The following is a 21139-nucleotide window of genomic DNA, read 5'->3' as shown; positions in this document are numbered from 1 at the left end:
AATTAAGAATCTAAGATTTAAATTTCAAATCCAAACTGACTTCTAATCCAATTCTATTTACTCTTTGTGTAGCTTTGAGGCCAAATCATGTGATCTCTCTGGACCTTAGTTTTTGTTGATTTTTTTTAATCTGTAAAATGAGGGATTAGTTGACCTCTAAATTTTCTTCCAAGCTAATTGTATATAACACAAGGAATCTTGCTGTAAGTTCTTCTTATTGTTGAAGGATTCAGACCTATTGCTTAAGAGGGAACACTCAATAAAATTATTTCTTAAATCATCTTGTTTTGAATCGAATTCCCCAGTGAAGAATAAAAGTAACTTGGATGGTCTCCAATGCCTTCAACTAGGAAAAAGGGAAAGGAAAAGTGATAGTTGCAGTAGCATATTTGAGAATCAAATACTTTATATTAAGTACACTGAGGAACATCTTATATTGAATTTCTTTGCAATCATACAAATTGTAAAAAAAATAATGGTCATAGCTAACATTTGTAAAGACCTTTAAAATTTGCAAAATACTTTTAAAATATCTCATATTATCCTTACAACAATCATGGGAGTTTTCTAGCAATCCCTACAGCATATGAAGAATCAATAATAATACTTAGCATTTATGTGGTCCTTTAAGATTTACAAAGCACTTTTCAAATATTATTTCATCCTTACAACAATCCTGGGAAGTAAGTACTATTATTATCCCCATTTTATAATTAAAGAAACTGAATCACGCAGAGGTTAAACTGCCTGGGGTTCACACAGTGAATGAAATCGGATTTGAACTCTGTCTTCCTAACTTCAGAGCCAGTGTTCTATCAATTGTACTAGCTACCTACACTAATGTTACAAATTACCTGCCTTCATAAACAGTGAGAGGTGCACATTCATATTCCAATGTGTCATCTTAGGCCATTTCCTAAAAAATTTCAATAGAATCAAATTTTGAAACTTGAGTTAGTATGGCATAAGTGCACATCCCTGAGGGCTGTCCCAGAAAGAAAACAAGACCAATCAGAACTGATAATTACTACTGACTTTTCTTTTGTAATAGATTGTCCAAATTGCCAAGAGTAAGGAATCTCTGGAGGCTTAGAAGACATTTCAGGTGTATGGATATGACTTTATAATGTTTTTTCCTCAGTCCTATTAACAAGGACTAATGGTAAATGTTCTGTTAAGTCCTTTAAGTAAATGTAGTATCTGATGAATAGTTTAAAAGTATACTTGAATATAAATGGTAATGTACTTTGTTTAATTTTTGTCATTTTATACCTTTGTATCTTTTTCAAATAACTTTATAATTTCATATAGACAGTGGAAAAAAAGAAACAGCTAAAATACAGGCAAAAACCACTCTAATAATTATTTAAGACATTTATAACATTTTAAGATCTCCCTAACATGAATACGTTCTACTGTTTAAAGGCAATTAACTCAATTACAAAGAAAAAGACAGTTGATTTTAGTAAATGTAGGTCAAAGAACTAGACTTTGACTCCTGATAAAACTGTAGAACAAATCAGTAAGACAATTCTTAATAAACATCTAACAGTTGAAAGATTAGTCATAAAGGACCAGAATGGTTTTTATCAAGCAGTGTGTTAGATCTAACAGTTCATTTCTCCTTTGACGGTTACTAGACTGATTGAACAAAAGAATGTTATAGGCATAGTTTGCCTAGATTTTAGCAAAGCAATTTGACAAAGTCTTTCAAAAGAACTTCATTGTCTTTTTCTCAGACATAACTGAGTTATGAAGATAAGAAATATCAAAAACATTAAAATTTTTTATTAAAGCTTTTTATTTTCAAAACATATGCAAGGATAATTTTTCATTACTGACCCTTGCACAACCTTTTGTTCCAATTTCCTCTCCTTCCCTATCTCCTCCCCTAGATGGCAAGTAATCCAGTATATGTTAAACATGATAAAAATATATGTAAATATAAATATTTATATAATTATCTTGATGCAAAAGAAAAAATCAGATCAAAAAGGAAAGAAATAAAATTCAAGCAAACAACAACAAAAGAAGTGAAAATGCTATGTTGTGATCCACATTCAGTTTCCACAATTCTTTCTCTGAGTATAGATGACTCTCATCATCATAAGATCATTGGAATTGGTCTGAATCATCTCATTGTTGAGAAAAGCCATGTCCATCAGAAATGATCTTTGTATAATCTTGCTGTTGCCGTGTGTAATGATCTCTGTTCTCTCATTTCACTTAGCATCAGCTCATGCAAGTCTCTTCAGGACTCTCTGAAATCATCCTACTGATTGTTTCTTATAGAACAATAATATTCCATTACATTCTTATATCACAATTTATTCAGCCATTCTCCAATTGATGGGCATCCACTCAATTTCCAGTTTCTTGCCACTACAAAAAGGGCTGCCACAAACATTCTTGCACATGTTTCCCTCCTTTAAGATCTATTTGGAATATAATCCCAGTAGAAACATTGCTGGGTCAAAGAGCATGCACAGTTTAATAATCTTTTAAGATAGTCCCAAATTGCTCTCCAGAATGAAAACCAATTATTTTTTTTAAGAAAGTGGTCAAGGACTTCGGTGAACTACACTTCCAATATGTAAACAACCAAAAGCAAGCAAAACCAAAAATAAATAAATAAATAAATAAATGTGATCTTGAGCTGCATTTAGAGGCATAATGTTCACAACAAGGGAAATGAAGATCATACTCAAATCTATCTATTCAAATAAAATCTGGAGTATTGTGTTCAATTCTAGATGTTAAATTTTAGGGGAAAAAAGCATGATAAATCTCTAAAAGAGTGATAAGGATGGTAAAAGGCTACTATACTATGTCAGTTAAAGGAATTGGGATGTTAAATATTGAGAAGGAAAGTCTTATAAGGGATATTATGAGTTATACTAAAGTTTTTGGAGAAAGATGACATAGAAAACGTATTGGATTCCAAAAGCCTTACCCAAGAGCAATTTGTAAAGAGATTGTAATCAAAACAGAAAAATCCAGTAATTATGTATATTCACTTGTCAGAGATAGTTTTTAATAATGTTTTTCTGAGGTAATTGAGGTTAATTGACTTGCCCAGAGTTACACAGTTAGTAAGTAAATGAAGCTGGATTTTAATTCAGGTCCTCCTGACTCCAGTATCATGCTTCATCCTGTGTACAATCTTGCTTTCTCCATGTCAAAGTTATTTTAGAAGAAATTTCAGTTAGATAGAAAGTAAACTAAAGACTAACTATGTCTATAGTTTGTTCCAGTTCTGAAATTCTATATTTCAACTATATGATTGTATTAAATGGCTCCCTTCTTCTTCATTAAAAATTTATTGTATTGTGAGAATTTAATTTTTGAGAATCTCTCATCTCTCTTGAATCAAATTCCCAAATGGCATTTCAATCTATGGAACCAATCAGTAAATATTCACTGCTCTATGTCAAGCTGTGCTAGGGATTGAGAATAAAAGAAAAAAAAATGAAGTCATCCTTTCCTTCAAGGAGCTTTTTACCAAGGGGGAAAATGTGTCTATATTTAAATATATATAAAATACATAAAATATAATTTCAAGGAAAAGGGAGGAAAGGGAGCTGAAGGGAACCAGAAAGACAATAATATTTAGAAGGCGGCACTTGAGTTGAACTTTAAAAGAAGGTAGCAATTATCAGAGGCAGAGATAAGGAAGAAATCCATTCTAGTCATGGAGGGAAGCTTATACAAAGACAAAAAGATGGGAAATTAAACATTGGATGGGAAGAATAGTAAGAAAGCCAGTTTGGATGAATTGCTGTGTGTGTAAAGGACTTGTAACTTATAATAAGCCTGAGAAAGTAGAATTTATCCAACTATGGAAGGCCTTAAAATGTTAAACAGAGGAGACTGCATTTGACAATAGAAGCTGGGATCACTTCAGGAAAAGTGATTTTTACTGGAATCACTGGTGAATATGTAGAGAATATATTAAAATTGGAGATGATAAGATGATAAGAAACAGAGCAATCAACTGATAGACTGTAGCAATTGTCTACAAGTTAGGTTATAAGTATCTAACAAGCTAGCTTAAGATAGGAGTTAAAAGAAAGGGTCAAATATCATATTGTGGAAGTCAAATTGACAAGCCTAAAACTTATTAGATACATAAGGTAAAACATAATAAGTAGTTTAATATAATTCTGAAGTTGGTAACCTATGGGACTAGAAGGAGGTTGATGGTGATGATGTTCATAATAGTAGTAATGTATTCTAAAAGAGCAATGAAGAGTATTTAAGTTCTGTTTGGGATTTACTGAGTATGAGATAACTGAGACATTCAGTTAAAAATGTCCATTTAACTGTTTGTGATATGGGACTGGAGCACAGGAGAGAGAATTGTGATTTAGGTTGACATTGAAATGGTTACCAAAACCTTGAAAGTTGATGACATCACTGAGAGAACAAAAGAGAGTCCAGGACAGAGCTTAGAAGAATATACACATTTGAGAGTCAGACTCAGAAGGAATGTTCCAGCAGGAACAGGCAGAATAGTCAAGGGAGAGCAATGTTATGAAAATCCAACAAGAGAATATCCAGGAGGAGATGATGGTGAACAATACCAAATGGTATAGAGAGGATTACAAAAAAAGGATAAGGATTAAGGAAAAAGCTACTGGCTTTTAAGAAATCATACTTTAGATAGTTCCATTTCAATTCACTGATCAAGTCAGAAGTTAGAGTATAGGACATTGAGAAATGAGAATAAAGGAAATGGAAGCAATAGCTGTAAACATTTTTAGGAGTTTGAGAAATGGAGGGAAGATACAGGGTTATTGATTAACAGAATGGTAAAGTCAGCTATGAGTAGCAGAGAAAGAGGCAGTTAATAGGAGGAAGTTAAATATTGGGGTGGGAGGATGGTTATTAAGGCAATCTGGTATAACATATAGGAAGGAATGGATGGGATTAAGTGCTTAAGTAGCAGAATTTGCCTTGAGAAAGAGAAAAACCACATTATCTTCAGAGCCAGAATAGGAGATAACATCAATGAATTCTGATCTTTGTTGGGTGGCATATGTGCTCCCTGGGAAACTCAAAGAAGCATTGTTAAAGGACCAAAGATAGCCACATCACACCTTCATCAAGACTGCCCTTCTATGCAACATGAAATCTTGCTGGCACTGTAGAGTGGAAGTGAAACCAAAGCACAGAATTTCACTGTTATTTCCATGCAAAGAGCATTATATAACACTTTAAGTACTGCAAAGTGCTTTACAAAATGTGTAACACCTTGATAGGTGTTATTATCCTCAGTTTAGAGATGGGGAAATTGAGACTAAGTAAAGTTATGTAATTTGCTCTGGGCCACAGAATTAGTAAGTGTTGGGTATAAGATTTGGACTCAGGTTTTCCTGAGTCAAGGTGCACCATTCTATTAACTGTACCACCTTGCTGCCTCCCCAAATACCCCTAATTCTCAAGATTCCAGAACTGAGATATTTAGTATTATGTATTTATAGTATCAATCTATATAATGCTATTTTATTTTTATGGGGAGCCTAGGACTCCCAAAATTCTCACAGGAGGAATTAAAATTGTCAGACCTTGGGATATGACAAGAACCGTGGGTAGGCTACAAGGAATTCCTTCTTTGAGTCCATGTAGAAAGCAGCAGCCACAGATTGTTCTTATTCCTATGGCTGGAGAAATAAGGATCACTGCCCTGATCAATCAAATTTCCTTTCTGTCCTGCACAGAAGCCTGGGAGGGTGCATAAGGAACCATAACAATCACTCTGAGTTCTTGAGATTTGGGTTTCCCTACTAACCATATAGGAAAATGGTTCACACAGTGTAGAGGGCCAGAACTCTGAAAAGGTATACTTGAACCAAGGGCAATAGAGTACTTATAGTTAACTCAGTGTGATTGATTCTCTAGTTAAGCACATACTTAGTGTAATATGGCGATATAAAGGCGTTCAGTGTGCTGTAATGATGTAATAGAACTGACATTTCCTGGAACTCCAGATTTGCCTTTGTTACATAGATTTCCACTGCCTAAATATTCCGATACCATGGATTTGAGGAGTGATGGATTTTGTTCTCAGTTTCTCATCTCCTGGTCCTGACCAGCAGTAGATGGAGTTATAGCTATAATTTATAATTCTCCCAAATTCAAAGCCAGCAGATAAGGGAGTCTCAGACACAGAAGGCTCTCTCAGCCACAGACATAGAGAAGACTTCAGGCTCCAGACTCCAAAATCCAAATCAGCCACGTGGCTGCTCTCCTGCCTCCTTCACTCCACCTAAACACCAAGGTCCATACTGGGACCCTCCAGAGACTAGCCTGAATATTACAACACAGTAGCTGTCATTGAAGCCAAGTTCATTAAGCACCTGCTGGCTTTGAATTTGGGAGAATTATAAATTATAGCTATAACTCCATCTACTGCTGGTCAGGACCAGGAGATGAGAAACTGAGAACAAAATCCATCACTCCTCAAATCCATGGTATCGGAATATTTAGGCAGTGGAAATCTATGTAACAAAGGCAAATCTGGAGTTCCAGGAATTGTCAGCAATTTAAAATCCCCAGGGTTAGTGAAATAACTCTATTCCCTTGTAGCAACCCCTCCTTTTCTTTGGTGTAGTTCCTAAGCCTGAGGCATATCCCTAGGATTTAAAACCTTTTTTTTTTTTTTTTTTTTTTTGTAATCCTTTTCAAAACCTATGAGTATGAGAGGACATTTTGGGAGATCAATAGGGCAGGGATGTCTTGTAGGAGCCTTAAACAAAGTGGCCACAGTTGGTTGAGTACCTTTGTCAGTGAATATAGGAAATCATTGACTGAGAAGAAATTCCAGATGAAAAATGTGTAGGCTAGAGCTACAGATTTCCTATTTATAATATGCAGGCAACATTCCATATCTTCGTCTAGCTAAATTATGAACTTGGCCAGCAAACTTTAAACTGTTCAAAGCCTCCACCAAGTGGTAAGTATGGTAGGATAAAAGATGCCATTCATGTGCCAGAGAGACTCTGATGAGACCACTTGGTTCGTGGCTTGAGTGCAGTGCCACCTAATGGACATGTTACTTATAACACTTGATGGATAATTAGTTTACTATTATCTTGTGGACTTAAGGAAAGCAACGTATGAATTGGTTTGGCCTTCTTATATTATAAAGTCCACATTCAGTGCTCATAGTGACAGTCCACGATATATGCATACAAATTCACAAGTGTCTTAGATACCTTTGGAAATCTATGTAGCAAAGGCAAATCTGGAGTTCCAGGAATTGTCAGCAATTTAAAATCCTCAGGGATAGTGACCCTAAAACTCTGGAGTTTTTGCCCACTCAGAGATTCCTGGAAGCCATTTAGGACTGAAAACCCTTGGCTGAGTTGACCCAGGGAAATGAAACTGGGTGCAAACTTTTGTAGACCATGCAGTCTAAGTCAGTGCAGATATATTAAGCAGTGTAGCAGTGAATCAAAATGGGAATTAGGCAGCAAACATTAGATAACTATAAAGGATGGGAGGTAAGGCAGAAAACGAATAATTCAAAACAATAAAGTTGCAAACCACAGATTACATTTTTTGTGGCTGTTGTCTATCATTTTCAACTCTTTGTGACCTCATTTGGGGATTTCTTGGCAAGAATACTAGAGTGATTAACTAATTCCTTGTACAACTCATTTTTTAAATGAGGAAACTGAGGCAGATAATGTGATTGGTCCATGGTCACAAAGCTAATGAGTGTCTGAGACCATATTTGAACTCAGAAAGATAAGTCTTTCTGACTCCAGACCTGTTATTTTATCTACTATGCCACCTAGCTGCCCATAAGTCATCATAATTTATGTTAAGTCTTCCAGGCTATTACAAAGGCAAGGTAATGTAAGATCACATGAAAATTAGGACCAATCATCACATATTTGATATTTTGGCTCTTCAGTACAAAGGAAGACAACAATAATTTATTAAATATTTACTTTATACTGTGCTAAATTCTGAGAATACCCTTTCAAGAAAAAGAGAGTACCTGATCTCAAGGAATTTACATTCTAATAGGGGAAGAAAACACAGAAAAAGGAGCTCCAGATTGAAGAGGCAGACATTAAGGGACATTCCATGATAGCAATGCAGATAAGAGAAAATGTGAAAGTCCTAGGATGGTATTTAATGTCATGGTACAAAATAAATAAATGTTTGATGAAAGAATGACAGGAGACATAATACAACATAAATAGTACTTGTTTTTAAAAATCTAAAAAGTCATCATATGAATGAGGAAATTGACATTTTCTATGTCTCTGATGGATAGAACTAAGAGCATTTGGGCAAAAATCATAGGAAGACATATTTTGCTCTGTCCAAAATGAATCTTTGTGGATCTGTTAGTGGGATTAATGGAATAATATAGAGGAGTCCCACAGGATGAGAAGGCACATATGGGCATTCATTGAAAAGAACATTTATATCAATGAGATTATGGAGCCATTTAAGGACTGAAGAAGTTTTTTAACTAATTAGAGTTGCCCACTGTCTTTGCAAGCAATGAGTTTCCTAACATTGGATCTGTTCAACCAGAAGCTAAATAACTACTTTAAGAGATATTGTAAGACCAGGGATGTAAGACAAGATGATATAAGGCCAAATCTAATTTAATCATTCTAGTAAATGTTGGACCTTATTTTAAAAAAATATATTCTTATTTATTATATTAAATATTTCTCTATTACATTATAAGTAATAACAATTATCAAGCATATATTTATTATATTTATAAAATATACTAATATACAATTATATGTTAACATCTATTTTTAAAAATTGAGTTCCTGACTTTCTCCTTTTTTCTTGCCCCTTCTACAATCCTTGAAGAAACAAGCAAAATGATACAATTATATAGGTCAAGTCATACAAAACATATTTTCATATTAGTCATGTTACAAAAAAAATGACCCCCCCCCAAAAAAAGCAAGAAAATTAAAACATCTTTAAAAAGTGATTTTCAATCTGTACTCAAAAGTCCATCACTTCTTGCTCTAATGAGGGAAAGTATTTTTAATCCTGGGTCCTTTGGAGTTTTCTTGGACCATTGTCTTGATCAAAGTGGCTTAATCTTCATAGTTGATCATTGCAATATTGTTACTGGTGATTAAAATAATGTTCTAATTCAGCTGACTTCATTTTGCATGAGTTCGTATAAGTCTTCCCAGGATTTTTCTAAAACCATCCTATTCATCATTTCTTATAGTAAAATAGTATTCCATCACAGTCATATACTCCAACTTGTTAAGCCATTCTCATGTAGAACTTTAAAACAAACTAATTCTCAATCATTTTCCTGTCATTAGACTGTCATTGTTCTACTCAATGATTCTAAGGTGGTATGGTAATGCTAATGTGATGTTAAGTAAAAACTAGGTTATTGTCAAAAAATAAAAATAAAAAAACACAACCTGAACCTAAGACATAATGAATTAAATAAGCCATTTCTCAACCAGATAAAAATCTAAAAACTTACAATTTTTTTAAAAAAGTGCTCCACAAAAGATTATTTTGTTTGGAATTCCCAAAGGCCTGATTATAGGATATAGTGGTAAAGAAAATAGAATGCTAGACAATTCAATTTAAGGTTCTGATATAAAGCAAGCTCATGCAAATGACATGATCTAATGACCAACTCTAGGAACAACCACCACAACTAGGAGTAAATTCCTTTATGTTCATTTCATTAAGGTGAAAATTCGAAATTAATATTCAGGGGAGGCTAATAGCTACTATAATCAACATTTAATTGGTCCAATTTGTGATTCACAATTTTAACCAAATGTTTAAAATATAATATGACAAGGGTTCTGTTTTATTTATAGCAAGGAGAACATTATAGTGAATAAGAATACAGTGGCTGTTTTTACTTTTCCTTGTATCTTTCATACAAACACAGTGTTTGGCACAAAATAAGCACTTGAATGTCTGTAGGTGGAGTTTGATTATATAAAAATACCTTCCTCATAACTTTGATCTTCAAATACCTTGAATCCTAAGTATAAAATCTTAGATAATAGATAATAAGTTCAATTATTTCTGATAGTCTAGTTGTTAACTAGACTTTGTAGAATTAAAAGATAAGAGATGTAACTGGCTGGGAAAATCCAATTGAATAAAGTTAGGAAGGGAAACAAGGAAAACTTAATTGGATCAACAGTCAGCTTGGTAGAAGAGAGGTATGGTATTGCCCACAATACAGAGAGATTGAGTACTTTGCTAAGAGTCAATAAGTTTCAAAAGTAAAAATTGAATTGAAGAGGCAAGAGAAATGCCTCTTTGATTCTGAAACTTTCTCTTGGTTTACTATGCTACATTGCTTCTCACTGTATATTACTTATTATAGAATGCCTATTATTCCCATGTTATCTGTCAATGATGAAAGCCAAATATATTTACACAAATATATCAGCCTTTAATTTACAGATCTAGATTTCTTGAGTATATAGTTAGTATTCAACCATTAAATGCCCACAGTTACAAGATATTATGCTAGGTGATATAAGGGATATAAAGGTAGAGAAAATATTGGCCTGGTCTTCAAAGAACTGACAATCTATTTGACATCTACAAAGTATTTTTGATCTAGAAACCAAGTTTGGATTTTATGTAGTAAGCAAAAATAGACATACCAGATATTGTTTTGTTCTATTTCTATCCAGGAGCATAATATGTCTATGTCCTCTTTTCTATTAAATATATCACCATGTAATTTGATAATGTATGTTAGATAGAGATAGATTTGGAATAGATACAAATACAAACAAATGTCTCCATTAAGGGTCCCTCCCTAATGCCTAATTGGGCAGCTGACTCTGGGTTCCTGTAGACAAGGCCAGCTGAATAAGAGTTCTGAAGCCCTTCAGAGTCTGGAAAGGCTCTGAAGGCAGGAATGATGATTAACTATTCTCCAAGGACAAGTCTAAAATGTAGTTTGGAGAAACACAACACCAAATGTTACCACAGGGTAACAGATTTGTTTTTTGTCCCCAGCAAGTCTTAAGTGTCATCTGGGTAACAGAGAGTTTGTGACCTGTTTCAGTATGTCTGATAAAATTACTGAAACCCTAATTGTTGCTGCACAAAAATGGCTGACAAAAGGGATACTACATCCTTTTGGGTGAGGGAGAAACAATTTTAAGATTATAGATTTAGAACCAGAAAGGACATTGGATATAATTTAGTCCATCCATTTCATTTTACAGATGAAGAAACTGAGGCTCAGAAAGATTTAAATGATTTTCCCAGTGTTACAGAGGCATTCAAGTGTAGAAGGCAGGATTGTAACATGCTGCCTCTTTATTCTATGATTTTATCATCGATCTGTACCAAATAAGTATTTGTCTGTATCTGAGAACTCTGAAAGATCCATAATCATATGTCAATATTAGTCAAAATTTGATTTTCTGAAATGATACCCATGAAGAATTAAGGCCAGAATCATGCTCTATCTAATCTAAACCTATGGTAAACAATGCACAAATTTAATTCAAATGCTAAAAGTGGTTTTCTAATTTTTTTCCACATTCATTGTCTTTTTCCATAAAATGTATTTCACATTATAAAAATCAACAAAGGTTATCGAAAAACATTTTCATTATTTTATATAGTACTGTAAATGAACATGACACTGTACAATAGTTTATATTTTCCATTTTCTCTCTCTTTATAGCCTATTTCATTTTCTCTCAAACTGTTATTATCATCATGGCACCCAAATTTCAGCTATGCAGCTCCCTCAGGAGGTCAGGTGTACAAGTTCTCTCAAAGCCAATAAATCAGACAGTGGGAGGGCTGTTAGGATAATACTACCAATACTCCCCACAGGATAGCATGCAAGTCAAATTCATGATATTTTTCAGTCTTTCCAGGAGCAAGGAACAAGATTCAAAATTCTCTTCTGTAACATGGGAAACATACCAGTGTAGCACATTGCTGGAAGTCACTGAATCGACTAATTAAAGACAAAGCAAGAGCTAAACTATTTATTTACTACTCTTGCTCTACACACACACACACACACACACACACACACACACACACAAGGAAAAAATCTGTTTTGTCACTTTAAACAACTTATTTTTTTTGTCAATATTCAGTCCCAGACTTACTTTTACTATGATACTAACAGTCCCTAATTTATTCAGCATTAAATTCATTTTGAGGAAAGTTAAATATGCCGACATTCCTGAAAAAAATTACAAGAATCATGCATATCTCAGGCTAGGCAATGAACAAGAGAATAGAAAAGGTCTTTTCCACCCCAAATTTTTATCCATATGAGAGAGAGCAGATAATTCTTTATGCTAATCAACACTTCTCAGGTACAGTTTAGATCTGTTGGGTTTTTTAAATCTCTTGCTTATATTCATCAATACCTTAGCATTTTTCTCTAATAATCTTTAATAAGATGTAATGTCATTTTGCACGTGCCTTCGTTAACAGTGCTAGCTGAAGCAGCACTTTATCAAGGCTTGGTTGTCTAAGATGTCAGTAATTTACATCTTGTCCTTCAAAAATTTATCTTAATACAAAGGAGAGAGCTGACATAGTTTCAAAGCATGCATTATAATTGAGAACATGTACAGAGCTTTATGTGGCTCTGGGTTATTAAGAGGTGCTCAACAGATCCCAAACCCCTCTCCCCAAAGTCTAAGTTAGGCTTAAAAAGCAAACAAATGTCTTCTAAAGAATCAGTGCACTAAATGAGTATTAAGAATTTTGCATATAGAATTATTACATATTCCCAAACTAAATTGTGTCTATTTGAAGAGACAGACAGAAACAGAGAGAGAGACAAAGACAAAGTGATGGAGACAGAGAGAAAATGACATAGAGAGACTGAGTCAGAGGCAGAGAGAAAGAGACAGAAAAACAAAAAGTGATACAGAGACAGACACAGAGAGAGACAGAGGCAGAGAGACAGAGACCGAGGCAGAGACACACAGAGACAGAGATAGAAACAGAAGCAGAGAGACAGAGAGAGAGACAGAGAAAGAAAGAGACAAAGACAAAAAGCAATACAGAGGCAGAGACACACACACACACAGATAGAGGCAGAGAGAGACAGACAGAGATAGAGACATACAGAGAGAGACAGAGACAAAGACAGAAGAGACAGAGACAGGAGACATACACAGAGAGACAGAGACAAAGAGAGACAGAGACAGACACAGAGAGGGGGTAGGGAGGACAGGGAGGACGGAGGGAGAAGGGGGGAGAATGAGAGAGAGAGAGAGACAGAGACAGAGACAGAGACAGAGAGAGAGACACACACACACACAGAGAAAACAGAGAGCAAGAGACAGAGAGAGAAACTAAAGACTTCAAGGCTCTTAGATACTTAAAAACCTTCTATAAGGAAATTCCCCTGAGAAGGGAAAAATGACCTTGGCTGATGAATATTTAATGAGGAAGTGAGCTAAAAGTCTTCAGTTCTTCCAGCTGAGAAGCTGGCCTCCAACAATGTAGGCAGGGGAAGCCATCTCTAACCAGAATTCTTTAGTTGGTTTTCTACTACACAAGCTGAAACTCATTCTAAACTCTAATGGAGCAAACCAAGGACATGGGTTCCTTTTCTCCAACTAAGGGCTGTTCCAGATTGGATTTTGTTTATAGTCTCTTATCTTGAGGTTTAGCAGCAATTTTTTGAGGCCTTTTCAGAAAATAGAAGGAAAAATATGAATCACAAATTTATAATTAGTTATTAATGTAATCGTGTAATAATTTTCTCATTGTGAAGGAAAATAAGTCCCTTATAGACTTTCTCAAACTGATACAGCAATCCCCACAGGATAGCAAGCAAGCAAGCCGCTATGCATCACTGAATCCAGCTATGTTTAATAGGTGCATACTAGATGTGGGATGGAGTGATGGAGGGTATTTCACAGAAGTAAAAGGAAGCAATTATAGTATACAAAAGAATCTTTTCAGATTCAGATTCAGAAAGGCAAAGGTGACATCCCCATGGCCATTTAATCTTTTTTTTTTTTTTTTTTTTGGCAAGGCAATCAAGGTTAAGTGACTTGTCCAAGCTCACACAACTTGCCCAGGGTCATATTTGACCATTTAATTTGGAAAGATCCAAGTTACCCACTACATCTTAAATTATTGCCAGAAGTCTTGACTTATGTCTTGCCACTGGACTTGTATGAGTGAAAGAAAGAGGTAGGCTGAGGACTTTGCACAGCTCTGCCTCACTTAAATCCAATTCATGCACAAATTAAATATCACCCTCCAGTCATTGGTCCTCTTGGATGAAGGATGAACAACCATCTGAAAAATCCTCAGTAGCTCTTTATTGCTTCTAATAAAAAAAAAAAAAAATTCTTACTTTTCTGTTTAGCATTTTACCACACTTCTCAATCTGGTCCCAGTTTACCTTTTCAGTCATCCCACAACCACATTCCAGGAAAAAAAAAAAACAAAACTGGCTGACTTTCTGCTTCCAAAACTTGGCAATCTATTCACTGCCTACTTGGGGGGAAGTCACTCAGTCTCTCTATGCTTCCTTTTCCTCACCCATAAAATGAAGGGGTTGTACCAGCTAACCATGGAGGTTCTTCCTGGCTCTACATTTATGATCCTATCAGCCTATCATCTCCCTGCCTTTAAGAGCTTCTGAATCCCACATATCCGGAGTGTAATTCTTCCACTTTTGCTTCAGAATCTTTGGCTTCCTCTCAATTCATACACCATTTCATAAAGAAGTCTTTCCTATTCTCCTTTAGCTTTTTATGCCCTATTCCTTCTCAACAAAATCTTGCTTTTACATATGTATATATTTTCTGCCTACATAGCATTATGTATACTTTTTGAGAACAAAAATTTCAATCATACTTAAATGTCTTGCATACATAGGCACATAACGATTGTTAAGATGAATTAATTTGAATGGAACCAAGATGACAATGGACCACAATCAGGCATCATATAAAGCTTCTTTGCTAGGTTAATGATAATATCTAAGAATATATTTAACCAAATTGCTAGAGAGAAGGGTCTCTAATAATGAGGTCCATCAGTTTGAAAATCATACATGTCATGACTCAGTTTTAAGAGTGGGTCACATGAGAAATGACCAGGAGATCATTATATACTTCAACAACAATACTATATGATGACCAGTTCTGATGGACCAGGCCATTCTCAGCAACGAGATCAACCAAATCATTTCCAATGGAGCAGTAATGAACTGAACCAGCTATGCCCAGAAAAAGAACTCTGGGAGATGACTAAAAACCATTACATTGAATTCCCAATCCCTATATTTATGCCCACCTGCATTTTTGATTTCCTTCACAAGCTAATTGTACAATATTTCAGAGTCTGATTCTTTTTGTACAGCAAAATAATGTTTTGGTCATGTATACTTATTGTGTATCTAATTTATATTGTAATATATTTAATATCTACTGATCATCCTGCCATCTAGGGGAGGGGGTGGGGGGGTAAGAGGTAAAAAATTGGAACAAGAGGTTTGGCAATTGTTAATGCTGTAAAGTTACCCATGCATATATCCTGTAAATAAAAGGCTATTAAATTAAAAAAAAAAAAAAAAAAAAAAAAGAGTGGGTCTCATGAGATACAGAGACAAAACTGGTATGTCTAAGCAACTGCCAAAATGGACAACCTTTGCACAGGATCATTGTGAAATATAACTTTAAACAATGAAGCACAGCATAGCAATGGACAGATCAAGTATTTTGGCTTGTAATAAGAAACAGGAAGGCTAATTTCTGAAAACAACCACGGCAATTCCCAAGAATAAGAGATCCATAGCAGCTGCTGTAACTGATAAGTACCAGTGTTAACTGTTCCTGAGCCAGGAAATAGGAGGTGAAATGTGTAATCAGTGTACAAAGAAATCCAAATGAAGCAGGAATTTTTTCAACTACAAACATGAACAGGGACCTGAGAGAGTACTCCTTAACCCACTATGTTTAAAAAACATTGAAGTGAGTTATTAGGATATGAACAGAAATGCTAGACACCAAAGCAGGTACTTTCATGTGCTCAATCATGCACACATGCATGCATGTAGGTATTCACTCAACAGTGGATTTAAATAAATATTATATATAGGAATAAAGATAATTTGTAGTAGTGGTAGCTTCAGAGTAAAAAAATGGCCAAGGTTCAAGTTGTGATTTTGACTAATGTTGGCAATATTATTTTGAATGACTTCATCCTTCTCATTGCTATAGAAAAAATAGTATAAGTTTCACAGAAAGGATTTGCCCAAATTGTTGGAGGGTGTTTTCTCATTTGGGAATTCCCCATACCAATGAACTTATAGGCACAGTCCCTATCCTAGTGTGCAGTCACTGTGCCAATTTGGGGGGAAGATAACAAAGTTTAGATCATATAAGATTCTGTCCTCATGGAGCATTCTTTCTTTCTTTCTTAATTAAAGCTTTTTCAGCATTGACCCTTGAAAAGCCTTCTGTTCCAAATTATCCTCTCCTTCTCCCCATGCCCTCCTCTAGATGGTAGATAGTCCAATATATGTTGACTATCTTAAAATATATGTTAAATCCAATATATGTATACATATTTATAGAGCTATCTTGCTGCACAAGAAAAATCAGATCAAGAAGAAAAAAAACTGGGAAAGAAAACAAAATACAAGCAACTAACAACAGAAAGAGTGAGAATGCTATGCTGTGGTCCACACTCAGTTCCCATGGTTCTCTCTCTGGGTGTAAATGGCTCTCTTCATCACTGAACAACTGGAACTGGTCTGAATTGTCTCATTGTTGAAAAAGAGCCATGTTCATCAGAATACATCCTCATACAGTATTGTTGTTGCTGTATATAATGATCTCCTGGTCCTGCTCATTTCACTTAGCATCAGTTCATGTAAGTCTCTCCAGACCTCTCTGAAATCATCCTGCTGGTCATTTCTTACAGAACAATAATATTCCATAACATCCATATACCACAATTTACCCAACCATTTTCCAGTTGATGGGCATCCATTCAGTTTCCAGTTTCTGGCCACTATAAACAGGGCTGCCACAAACATTTCTGCACATGTGGGTCCCTTTCCCTTCTTTAAGATCTCTGGGCTATAAGTCCAGAAGTAACACTGCTGGATCAAAGGGTATGCACAGTTTGATTGCCCTTTGAGCATAGTTCAAGATTGCTCATGGAGCATACTTTCTAGACAAACAACATAACATAGATCTTCAAAATCTACAAACACTTTTCTTAGAAAAATTGTGTAAAGTTGGCTATGTAAATATTATCACTCTTTTATTTATATAGATTTATAGGACAGCTTAGTGGTTTGGTCATGTTGGGTTTGGAATCAGGATGACCTGAGTTCAAATTCAGCCTCAGACATTAACTAATTTGGGCAAAGCAGCTAACCTATATTTGCCTCAGTTTTTAACTGTTAAATGGGAATAATAATAGCATTTATTTGCCAGGGTTGTTGTGAGGAACAAATTGAGAGATATTAAAAGGGCATTTAGTATATAATGCCTTGCACATGATAAATGCTACATAAATGTTCATTCCCTCCCTATTTTCCCTTATGAAGTAAAACAACTTTTAATTTTTTTTTTTGCTGATTAGTATTTTTCCTCTTCTCCTTCCTATTTACTATTTTTAGGTCACTCATTAATTTAGTATTAGATCTAGTAGAATTTGTAAATGCTGGGGAATTGATATTTATTGAGTTCTCAAAAATTTATGGACCCAGAGTATAGTGAGACCTGAATTTGAATTCTGCAACAATGCAATCCCTCTGAACCTCAGTTTGTTCATCCAAAAAGGGGAATAACAACAATAACAATAGTAAGAGTTATTATAATTCTTAGCTAGCACTTGGATATTGCTTACTATGTGACAGTTGCTGTGCTAAGTGCTTTTAGTATATCATCTCATTTTTATTTCCTAATAACCCTGGAAAGTAGGAGCTATTATTAAGCACAATTTATATCCCACAGTTGAAGAAAGTGGTTTGCCCAAAGTCACAGTAAGTATTTGAGTTGGGATTTGAATTCAGACTTTCCTAACTCCAAGCTCAGTACTCTAATCACATAACATCTATAAAAGAGATCTCACAGAGATGTTTTGAGGACAAAATTAAATAATATATCTAACATACTTTTCACACTTCAAAGTATTGTAATAGCCATTATTATTATCACAAATATACTCTAGGAAAAGATGAAATTTAAAATAGTGCAGAGAGAGAGGCTTGTTGAATTTTGAGGTTTACAAAACAAATTAAATCTGAGAATTACAACTTTCTACCTATGTGACTTTACACTAATAATTTAACTTTTCTGGGCCTCAACTCATTTGTAAAATGAAGGGGATGAACAAAATAATTTCAAAGAATTTTTCGACTCCAATAATCCAAATTAGTTATTGTGTTATGGCAATCAGGATTTAAAATCAATATTTCTTTGGACATGTGGATTTTATTTAGTCAAATCTACACCCAATTTCCTAGCATCTCAGAGTAGATATTCATATATTTAACAGTGAATCTTCAAAGAGTTTTACTTATAATGGCCACTAGATGGCACCAAGTATTCTACGTCAAAAAGTAAATCCAATTGTACTTCTCTGCATCTTTTTTCCTATGATGAGTAAAATGAGGTAATAACATCTGAGTGTATATAATGGTCTCAATTATGAACCATAAACATAAACGCTTGTGTAATATTAATACTGATGTAATATTATTTGGTTTTCCTAATGTTTTCCAAAAAGAATTGTTGGATAAGAGGAGGAAGGAAGGGGCATTAGTATTTATTTATAAAGTGCCTACTATGTATTTGACACTCTGTTAAATATTTTACAAATACTCATTTGGTTCTTACAACAGCTCTGTGAGGTAGGTGCTATTATTATTCCCATTTTATAGGTGAGGAAACTAAGTCAGACCAGATAAGTAACTTGCCCAGGATCAAATAACTAGTAAATGTCTCAGAATATATTTGAATTCAGGGATTTCTGATTCCACGTCCAATGCACTGCTAACAGTACTAAAAAAGGCTCCAAATATAGATGAATATATAAATGATATTAAGTGTGTGTGTATACATATTGCATATATTTTATTACAATGTATATATTGTATATGCACAATTGGATTTCATTTTATGTATATATGTGCATATACACATACATACACATATAATAAACTACTTATTATGAATTTATACGAATATAAAATGTATATACATATATCAAGATATGATATATGTACACATATTTTACTTAATATATATATACATATTACATACACATACATACTAAATATGTAAACTATATGTAAATATATTTTTTACTTAATATCATCTTATGAAAATTGAGCTACAGTCTGAAGATTGTGGAATAGTTCATATCCAAATTTAGAAAAGGGTAGGTTTAAACAATTTTTGGCAAGAATTATTATTCTAATTTTCATATAAACAACAAATAAAAATAAGCTCCTACATGGAAAAACACATACACAGAAAAGAACTCCTCTCCTTTGGGCAGATTCCTTTTCTCCCAATAATCTAGGTTACATTTAACCTGTTTCTCAATATTTTGGACCATTATTATTCACTATAGTTAAATAATAGGGTATAAATATTGGTGTCATAATCATAAAATAATAGCTAACATTCATATAATGCTTTGAGGTTTACAAAGTACTTGACATGTGCAAGCACAGGTACATACTGAAAGTATTTGACATGTCAAATTGGAAATGTACAGTCTTCAGCCACTTATTCTTTCCTAATCTCTTACTTAGAGAGACAATGTGTTGCAAAGAATAAGAGGCTGACTTCAGAGTTTAGGTCGGAATTCCATGTTTAACACAGATTAGCTAGGTGACTCTGAACAAATCATTTAAACTTTCAATGTCCTAGGCAACTCCAAGGCTCTTTTAGCTGCAGAAAAGCTGCTAGCAAGCATTGGTAAAGGGATTTTCCTCCTCTGAGAACAAATTCCAGAACAAATGTATTATGGGCCAGAACTCTTGTACTTAAAAGAAGGATTCTTACAAGGTTCTAATTAAGTGGAATTTGTAAGACAATGGTTATCAAGTTTAGCATGGTAATTAATAGTTCTCTAGTTCAGTTTAGTAAAGTACTTAATATAGTTCCACAAGATTCACACCTATGATAATGTAATTATAATAGAGAATATAACAGCCAGCGGGGACTGACAAACAGATTCATTCCATCCTTTGTGGTGGCTGGAGGCTGAAGCACAAGCCTCGGACTCAGAGAGATTCATTCATCCCATCTCACACCACATGGTGGCAGGGCTCTCCTCCTTAGCTTCTCCACTGAAACCAAGACTCTGGAAAGCCTCCAAGAAAGCTAGCCCTGGACTTAGGCAAGGAAACTAGATTATGAAAGAGATAATAAAGGATTTGGACTTTAACACTTGGCTATTCTCGCAGTTGTGATTATTCTACTGAAATGAAGGCTGCACCCAAGACCTCCAGAAAACCAAATGGAACCCTACATAAATGAAATCACAAGTTCATTTATTATTTCCTTCTTACTTTATAAAAAAACCTCCTAGCATAATAATTCCTTAATAGACTGCAACTTCTCAAGGATAGGAGTTATTCTTTAGTCAACAACGATCAATACAAAATGAAACACATTGCCTGAGTTCAACTGAAAGAATAGCTGCTTTGAAAAAGCTAATTATAACATCACGTCTGTGCTTGTCCTTTAGCAGAGAGAATTCACCAAAGAATGATGTGTTCATTAAAAACAATAAAATGTATGTTTACAAATTTTCACCATCAAGAGAAAATTTTGAGATAGTGCTAGATAACTACAATAGTTTATTTGGTATTTATTTTAAAAACAATTGATGAATTTTTAAAACTTTCTAGAAAATTCCCAACAACACCTCCATGTGGATCTCTCCATTATAATTAAGAAAAGCAATTAAGCAATACTGACAACATAGGAAGGTATGAGCATCTCCTGTAATATATTGATATATAGGAAGAAGAGACCAAGGCACAAACTAGTGAAAAAGAAGAGTGGCTGATATAAAGATTTGCTAAACAATTTCTGAGAAATGAAAATTTGAAAAAAAGTCAGTTTCAGAATAAGTGCCCTGGGTTAGTCAATAAGTTAGT

General features: G+C 34.4%; 1 protein-coding gene across 1 annotated transcript in view; it reads right to left on the bottom strand.

The window, feature by feature from the left end:
- The window catches only part of CCDC178 (coiled-coil domain containing 178), a 610238-nt gene that overhangs the window by 335497 nt on the left and 253602 nt on the right, over positions 1 to 21139 (bottom strand). The gene's annotated exons all lie outside the window — the stretch shown is intronic.

This window comes from Sarcophilus harrisii, chromosome 1 (assembly GCF_902635505.1).
Source record: "Sarcophilus harrisii chromosome 1, mSarHar1.11, whole genome shotgun sequence".
Lineage (NCBI taxonomy): Eukaryota > Metazoa > Chordata > Mammalia > Dasyuromorphia > Dasyuridae > Sarcophilus > Sarcophilus harrisii.
The sequence above is the reverse complement of the archived record's forward strand: the minus strand, read 5'-3'. Positions and strand labels throughout refer to the sequence as shown.